Source organism: Solanum pennellii, chromosome 1 (genome assembly GCF_001406875.1).
Source record: "Solanum pennellii chromosome 1, SPENNV200".
NCBI classification, from domain to species: Eukaryota; Viridiplantae; Streptophyta; class Magnoliopsida; order Solanales; family Solanaceae; genus Solanum; species Solanum pennellii.
Window position 1 is genome coordinate 26,878,331 of NC_028637.1, and position 9,189 is coordinate 26,887,519.

Below are 9,189 nucleotides of genomic sequence, written 5' to 3' on the forward strand. Positions count from 1 at the left end.
TATTTTCCATGAAAAACATGTTCCTTCAAACCAAATACACCCGTAACCTAGTCAAAGATATGTTTTGCAAGCCATATAATGAAATAAAATACTTTCTTTAAATTTTAATCTAGTCAAATATATATTTCGCAAATCATTAATAAAATAGAATAAATTTTAAATATATTTTTGACCTTAGCTCTAATATTTATGACATATTTTTTTTATAGAAAATTATAATAATGACCATTTATTCTATCTGTTCGTGAACAAAAAAAATTTAAATAGACAATTTTTAAACTCATTTGCAAGAATAAAATAAGAAAAAGTTAGTACTACCTCGAGAAAACCGAGCAAGAGGACACCAAAAGTCTATCATGTCGATAGAGGCAACCCTCTCCACGGCCGGTAACCTTCGTTCTTACTGATGCTACAACTTCAACAATGCCTTTCATATAACCCCCACTGTTTGCGTGAGCTCCTCCTTTCGTTGCCCTCGTTGCTTTCATCGCCACTTCCTCCCTAATTACACTATTGGCAATCATACGTCGATTTCTCAACATTTACCTTTTGATGATTTTACCCTTTCCACCACCAATTTTGTTACTTTTTATTATTCCGATTCTTAAACAGAAATCGATGAGACTGATTTCTATGATCTTTCATGAGTTGTTTTACTCAACTCAATATGAATTGCTTAACTCAACTCATGTCCATTCTCCTACTAATAAATCATTTTTTGACTCACTTCCAGTGCGAAAATCGATGAATCATCGAAAAAATGTTCTATTTGTATGGAGGTATTTGGAATTGATACTAAAGCGAGTCAATAACCTTGTAATCACTTTTTTCAAAATGATTTTATTGTCCCTTGGTTGAATCAGAGTAATACTTGTCCACTCTATCTGCATTAATTGTCGAAAGGAGATGAAGATGGAATTGGAAAGGACCTGGAAGTCACTTTGAATGGTGAAATTGGTTGTAGAGAATTTCAAGATAACAATGTTGTTCTAGAATCAACAGCATCATCCTTGATTGATGTTGGTGACGATAATAATGATCTTAGTGACATGGATCTGAACGAAATGTGTGATAAAGATGGTGATATAATGATTATTGATGCTTGAAATTTAAAAGAGAAACATATTGACATGTATATAATTATCTTTTTGCGTATGATTTTATCTATAGTATCTTTTGAATTTACCTTAAAAGATTATAATTTAGTGGGAAGTGAACTGTTATTAAACACTCAATATGTTGAATATTCTCAATCTGTAGGATAAACATAAATATCGAACTTGTTGGATGAAAGATACATGATGCATTGAAATACCATGAAAAATGTTAATATTGTTTGCCCATATAATGATCGGAAATGACTGAATTATGGGAGGTACTACTAATAGAAAGATAACCATATGTGTTAGTATATGGAGTTTACCCCATTAAAAGGGTCCAATATACTTTATCAAGGTATAAAGGTTGATCTGAGCTAATGTGGATCCACTAAGCTAATGTCTACAAAGACTAGGGAGTGTGCCTAAACTAATGGGAGACCTCTTAAATCCTATGATGACGTGTAGGTCTTGAACTTAGGGATTGAAACTAAAAAACCAAACAAATGTTGAAAGTTATCCTTCATCCATAACTCTGCTCTATGCTAAGTAAAACTCACATTGAAACATGCAAATAACCAAAGACAGTAATAATCTTATAATAGTGACTTATACTAATAACCAGATAAACTAGATAGCTCATGAAGAATGATTTAAGCTAATACTTTCTATTAATATTGAAGACACTTTATGTGAAAGTATCTAAAATCATATAAAATAATCTGAAAGCGTGGATTCATAAACTACTTAATTCTAAATCACCACAATATGTACATAATGTGGGTTCAAGGAAACACCATTTAAATATTGTAATTATAAGAAAAACGTGCAATTAAAGTCTAATCATGAAAGAGAAACTGAACTGCATTAAATACCTGAAACAAGGAAACCCTAGATTCTAGAGAGATCATAAACTTTGAAATGTGAGGGTTTTTTGGGACTCAATTGGTGAAAGGAAACATATTGATAAAGCCCCACATACATGTTGTTAAGGTCAGTAGACTAAATGTTCGAATGGAGACTTGAAGGCGAAAAATCCTATTTTTTGCTTGAGAGGAACCTTTAGAAAGAAGAAATCAAACTTCGGTCATGTGCATGAAAAAAGTTTTAGGCTGATAATTACCTTTAATCCCACTTAGAATATGCTGAAACTTAAAGGACTGGGAATATATCAAAATGACCCTAACTTAAAAATTGTCGAAGGTCAGATATGAAATCTTCTACGGACTATAGAACAATCTAAGGGCAATATAGTGTCCACACAAAATAGGTGAAATTTTTTTATTTCTCAAGATTTGTTCTATGCGAGCTTCTACGGTCCATGGGAATGATCTATGATCAATAGAAGTCATAGTATTCTTGAGTTCTGAGTTCTAGTTTTAGAGAAACAACTACGACCAGTGAAAACTTCTATGATCCATAAATCAATTATTTTGCAGACTTCATTTTGTGAAATTTTTAAGATCTAATCTGGACTCAAAACATTTGGGGTGTAACACTTAAAATTCTTATTTCTTAAAATATTATATTTAAATTTGTCTTCTCTTATCAAGAGAAAAATGGATCTTGCATGTCCTTTTAACGGTTCATGTATATACAACTAAATCTATAAGGAGATAGCTAGTGAACTGGACTTTGGTTTCGGAACACTTACTTGAATATATATATATATATATATATATATATATATATATATATATGTATGTATGTATTATATATATATGTATATATATATGTATGTATATATGTGTACATATATATATATATATATGTGTATATATATATACATATATATATATATACATATATATATATATATATATAGAGAGAGAGAGAGAGAGAGAGTTGATTCTCTTATATTTTATACATTTTATTCTTGTGGACTCAAAAAAATTCTTTTTCTACACCATATTGAATAACTCATATGAAGTCTTACAATTTAAAGTCAACTATCTAAATTGAATATAGTTTTAAAAGGAAAAGCACAATCATCCATGAACATGAAACTGAACAACTTCGACATCATAAAGAAACAATTAAATTTAAACTTATGTAAGTGGTGTCATCGGTTTTATTTTAAATTCTTTATTTAAGAAATATTTTTCTTCCTCTATCGTGGGTAACTTTAAACTCACTTGATACTTTGGAAAAGTACGTTTTGTAATCTTGATATTTGTTTGTATTATGGTCAGATTATCTCGATGAAGAGTTACCTTAGCCTTTCTATGGAATCCTCACCAATTTCTTCTAACTTAATGTTGTATGTTTCAGATCATGCCTCCTCGTAGAGCTAAAACTAGGAATGCGAATTCCAGGAATGCAAACACCGCTCCTTCATTCCCAGATCAAGAAGTCTCAAATGCTTAATTCATGAGTGCCATTCAAATGTTAGCTTAGAGTGTCGCCAACAAGAACATTCAGGAGGTTCAAGCTCATGTGACTGGAAATTGTGGATCGATAGCAACAAGAGTCCGTGACTTTGTTAGGATGAATCCGTCTGAAATCTTAGGATCACAACCTAATGAGGACCCCAGAACTTCTTAGATGAGATCAAGAAGATCGTTGAGGTGATGCATGTTACTAGGAATTATCTGATTGAGTTGGCATCATACCAGCTGAAAGATGTGACTCAAATCTGGTACACTCAGTGGAAGGATAATATGGGTACAAATGCAGATCCTATTACTTGGGATTGCTTTAGTAAGACATTTCTTGATAGGTTTTTCCCACTAGAGTTTAGAGAAACAAAAAACCATGTTTTCATGAATTTAAGGCAGGGTAAGATGACAGTCCAAGAGTATGGGTTTACGTTTAAACAACTATCCAGATATGCTCCTCACATGGTTGCTGACTCCAGGGCTCAGATGAATAATTTCTTATATGTACTGTCAGATTTGGTGAAAACAGTGTGCAGAAATGCTATGTTATTGGGAGATATGAACATCTTAGGCTTATGATTCATGCTTAGCAGGTTGAGGGTGATAAGCTTAGGGAACAGACCAAGGAGAATAAGAAGGCTAGGACTGGGAACTATGAATGTTCTCAGCAGAAATCGGGTGGTGAAAATCACTCACAGAGTCTGTATAAGTTTTAATCCCAAGCCCCTTCATCAGTTAGTGTTCCATCCTCCAAGAACAGGTTTGACCAGAAGGTTAGAGAACCAGGCTCCAAGTGTCAAGAAAGTGTTTAAGGCACCAAGACTTACCCCACTTAACCTAAGTGTAGTAAGAACCATCCAGGAGAATGCCTTGTAGGAAAGGAAGGGTGTTTGGGAGCGGTCACTCTGGTCATATGTTGAGGGATTGTTGTTCTAGACAGAGTCAACGAAGTGGTAATGGTAGAGCTCAGAATACAAATTCAGTAGGGTAACTCATCTAGTACAGGTGGAGCTCAGCACCAGAACAACTTGTATGCTCTTCAGGATTTCTAGGATAAGAAAGGTTCTTGATGTAGTCATTGGTACATTACGAGTCTTTGACCTTGATGTTTATGCATTGTTAGATCCAGGGGCTACTCTTTCTCTTGTATCTCTTTACATAGCAGTCCAATTGAGTGTCAGTAATGAAAATCTCTCCGAACCTTTCTCAGTCTCTTCTCTAGTTAGTGACCCAGTTTTAGATAGACAGGTATACAGAAATTCCCCTATCACAGTATCTCAGAAAATCACCTCAGTAGATCTTGTAGAGTTATATATGTTAGACTTCGATGTCATTCTAGGCATGGATTGGTTACATTCCTGTTATGCCTCAATTTATTGTAGAACTAGGATTTTTTTCAGTTTCAAAACGAACCAATCTTAGAATGGAAGGTTAGTAGCTTAGCGCCTATGTATCGATTCATTTCTTATCTTAAGGCCAGAAAGATGATCTTTAAGGGTTATCTTTATCATCTAGTTAAGGTTAACGATTCTAGCTCTGAAACCCAAACTCTTGAATCAGTTCTAGTAGCCAATGAGTTTCCAGAAGTGCTTACATAAGATCTTCCCGGAGTTCCTCCTGAAAGGGAAATCGACTTTGGAATTGATTTCCCTCCAGATACCCAACCTATTCCTATTTCTCCTTACAAAATGGTTCGAGCAGAGCGCAAACAATTGAAAGAGCAGTTGAAAGATCTTCTAGATAAGAGATTCATCAGACCTAGTATTTCACCATGGGGTGCACTGGTGTTGTTCAAAAAGAAGAAAGATGGTTCTCTCAGAATGTGCATTGACTATAGATAGTTGAACAAGGTCACAATTAAGAATAATTATACCATCCCCAAGATTGATGACTTGTTTGACCAACTTCAAGGTTCTAGTCACTTCTCCAAGGTAGACATCAAATCGGGTTATCATCAACTCAGAGTCTGAGACAGTGACATTCCGAAAACAGCCTTCAAAACTAGGTATGGTCATTATGAATTTGTAGTTTTTTCGTTTGGACTAGTCAATGCTCCTGCAACTTTTATGGATTTGATGAACAGAGTGTTCAAACAGTACTTAGACTTATTCGTTATCGTCTTTATTGATGATATCCTCATTTACTCTAGGAATTATGAAGAACATACAAGTCATTGGAGAGTTGTTCTGTAGACTCTCAAAGATCACCAGTTATTCGCTATGTTTAGAAAATGTGAGTTCTGTTTGCAATCCGTTGCTTTTCTTTGTCATATTGTATCTAGGGAGGGGATCCGAGTGAATTTGCAGAAGATAGAAGCAGTGAAACAATGGACCAGACCTACATGTGCTACATATTTAAGAAGTTTCTTAGGTCTAGACGGTTATTATAGAAGTTTCATGGAAGGATTTTCATCCATGGACTCACCATTGACTAGGTTGACTGAGAAGATGGTCAAGTTTCAATAGTCAAATGAATGTTAGAAAAGCTTTGCAAAATTGAAAACTAGATTGACTACAACTCCTATCTTGACTCTAACAGAGGGTTCATACGGTTATCTGATATATTGTGATGCATCCAAAGTGGGACTAGGCTGTGTGTTGATTTAGCGAGATAACGCTATAGCTTATGTTTCTAGAAAGCTTAAGGGCATTAAAAGAACTATTCAACTCATGACCTCAAGCTTTCAGCAGTGGTGTTTGCGCTCAAGATATGGAGACACTACTTGTATAGTGTTCATGTATATGTGTTCATTGACCATAAGAGCCTTCAGTATGTGTGCACCCAGAAGGAGTTGAATCGTCTCCAGAGAAGATGACTTGAGTTCCTTAAGGATTATGATATGAGTGTGCATCACCATCTTGGTAAGGCGAATGCAGTAGAAGATGCTCTTAGTAGATTATGTATGGGTAGTGTAGTCCATGTTGAGTAAGAAAGGAAAGAGCAAGTGAAGGATGTTCACAGGCTTGCTCGCTTGGAAGTTCGCCTTATGAGCATATCAGACCGTGGCATAACAGTTCAAAATAGGGCAGAATCTTCTTTAGTATTGGAGGTTAAGGAGAAGCAATACAGTGATCGAATCTTGCTTGAACTTAAGGGCGCAGTCCATGATTAGAGGGTGGAAATTTTCTCCCAAGGGGGAGATGGTGTACTTCGCTACCAGGGTAGATTGTGTGTTCCTGATGTGGGCGAGTTGAGACAACATATTCCTACAGAGGCCCACAACTACAGATATTCTATTCATTCAGGTGCCACTAAGATGTACCGCGATCTACAGGAAGTCTATTGGTGGAATGACATGAAGAGGGATATAGCAGATTTTGTTAGTAAGTGCCCCAATTGCCAGTCAATGTAGAACATCAGAAACCAGAGGGTATGACTCAAGAGATCGACATCCATACTTTCAAGGTAAAAATGATCAATATGGATTTCATCACAGGGTTACCGCGTACTCGCAGACAACTTGACTCCATTTGGGTGATAGATGATACGATGACTAAGTCTTCTCGCTTTTTGTCGGTCAAGAACATATTCAGCAGAGGACTATGCCAAGCTTTACATTATTTAAATTGTGAGGTTGCATGGGGTTACTTTGTCTATCATCTCAGATAGAGATCCTTAGTTTACCTCTCATTTCTTGAAGTCATTTTAGAAGGGTCTTGGTACTCAAGTTAACTTTAGCATAACAATTCATCCGTAGACGGATGGATAGACAAAGCATACCATTTAGACCCTAGAGGATATGTTGAGAGCTTGTATGATCCATTTCAAAGGTAGTTGGTATGATAGCCTTCTTCTGATTGAGTACGCCTACAACAATATCTATAATTCTAGCATTCAGATGTCCCCTTATGAGGCATTCTATGGCCGTAGATGTGGATCTCCTACTAGTTGGTTTGAAGTAGGTGAAGCAACTTTGATAGGGCCATACTCAATCCTTTATACTATGGAGAAAGTGCAACTCATTAGATATTGACTAAGAAAACCCAGAGTCAGCAGAAATCTTATGCAGATGTAAGGAGAAGGGAACTAGAGTTCCAAGTTGATGATTGAGTTTTCCTGAAAGTGTCACCTATGAAAGGGGTTAAGAGGTTTGGCAATAAAGAAAAACTCAGTCCTAGATATGTAGCCCCTTACAAGATCTTGAAAAGAGTTAGCAAGGTGGAATATGAGTTAGAATTGCTAGCATACTTAGCAGTAGTGGATCCGATCTTCCACATCTCGCTCTTGAAGAAGTGTGTGGGTGCCCATCCTCGGTGGTGCCATTAGAGAGTGTGGCGGTGAAAGATAGTATTTCTTATGAGGATGTACTAGTTGAGATTCTTGACCTTCAGGTTAGAAGGTTGAGAAACAAAGAAGTCGCTTCAATCAAGGTTTTGTGGAGGATTCAGTCCGCATAGGGAGCTAGTGCGGAAGCAGAAGCAGCCATGAAAGCCAAGTATCTTCACCGCTTTCCTTTCGATTCTACTCCTGCTTGAGGTAATAGTTCCTCTTCGGTTTTTCAGTCATTCATGCGTGAATTCAGTTTTAGAATCATGTTCCCTCAGCTTGTACTTGCATTTTCAGCGTATTTACATGTTCACGGAACTCAATTTAGTCAGAAACTCAGTTCTCAGTGTTTAGTATTAGGGATTGCAGCTCTCTCCCTCTATTTCAGCTAGATTAGTCTTCATTCGAGGAGGAATGTTCCCAAGGGGGAGATAATGTAACACCCGGTAACTAAAAAAGACCAGAAATAAGCTTTTCAGAAATCTACAGGTGCAACCAACAGTAACCATCGCTTGACTGTAGTGTATCTACGGCTAGTACTATGCATCCATCGTTGGAGTATGAAACCCCAAGAACTCAGCCCAAAAAATTTGACTAAGTGTCGAACGATGGACGTACCTACGATCCATAGGTCAGAATACATACCGTAGTCTATGTCCTTCGATTAAGACCCTATTTACTCACTCTCCAACAAGAACCACGATTGACCTGTACGGTCCGTAGATGAACCTACGGATCGTAGGTATTATCTTAGGTGAAATAGCAGACAGTTAGGGGAAAAGTGCAGTTGGGTCAACTTCAATTGATCATAACTCTTAACACAAAATGAATTAGGTGTCACATGACCAATGAAATCATAGATAATTGAATAAACTTTTCATAGACACTGAGTTTTCTAAAATAAGACCTTCGAGTAAAATGTTATGCCTCTTTTAGTAAAGGCATGTTGAACAACCCAACCTACGGACCCAAACGACTGACCGTCGATTGAACGACGACACATCAGTCCAGGTCGTCATTTGGTTCGACACCAATTAACTTAGGGGTATTTTGGTATTTTATTTCTTCGTTTAACCTCTAAAATACGTCATTTTGACCCTATATCATCATATTTTAGTTAGTTTAAGGCTAAAAACATAACAAGAACTTACCTAAGTAAAAATCATAAATCTAAACTTAGAAAATTAGAAGCAAGAGAGGAGAAAAACGTCAAGACCCCTAGTTCAAGAATGCAACAAGGCTCCAGCAGTTCCAGCCCCGAAATATAAATATTTCTCCATTGATTTCACCACCATGTATGTAGGATTTCACTAGTCCTTTCACCCATTAGATCCCTAGTTTTCAGTAACTTCTTGATTCTCATATCATTGTTAGACCTAGTGTTTGTAGAATTACAACATATTATCAATAATTAGTTAGATATATGTTCCAAATCATATTGTGAAGTT

General features: G+C 36.2%; 1 pseudogene; it reads left to right on the forward strand.

Annotated features, from left to right (window-relative positions):
- Window positions 1-356: 356 nt before the first annotated feature.
- On the forward strand, window positions 357-1,106 carry LOC107019059 (annotated as a pseudogene).
- The last annotated feature ends 8,083 nt before the right edge of the window (window positions 1,107-9,189 follow it).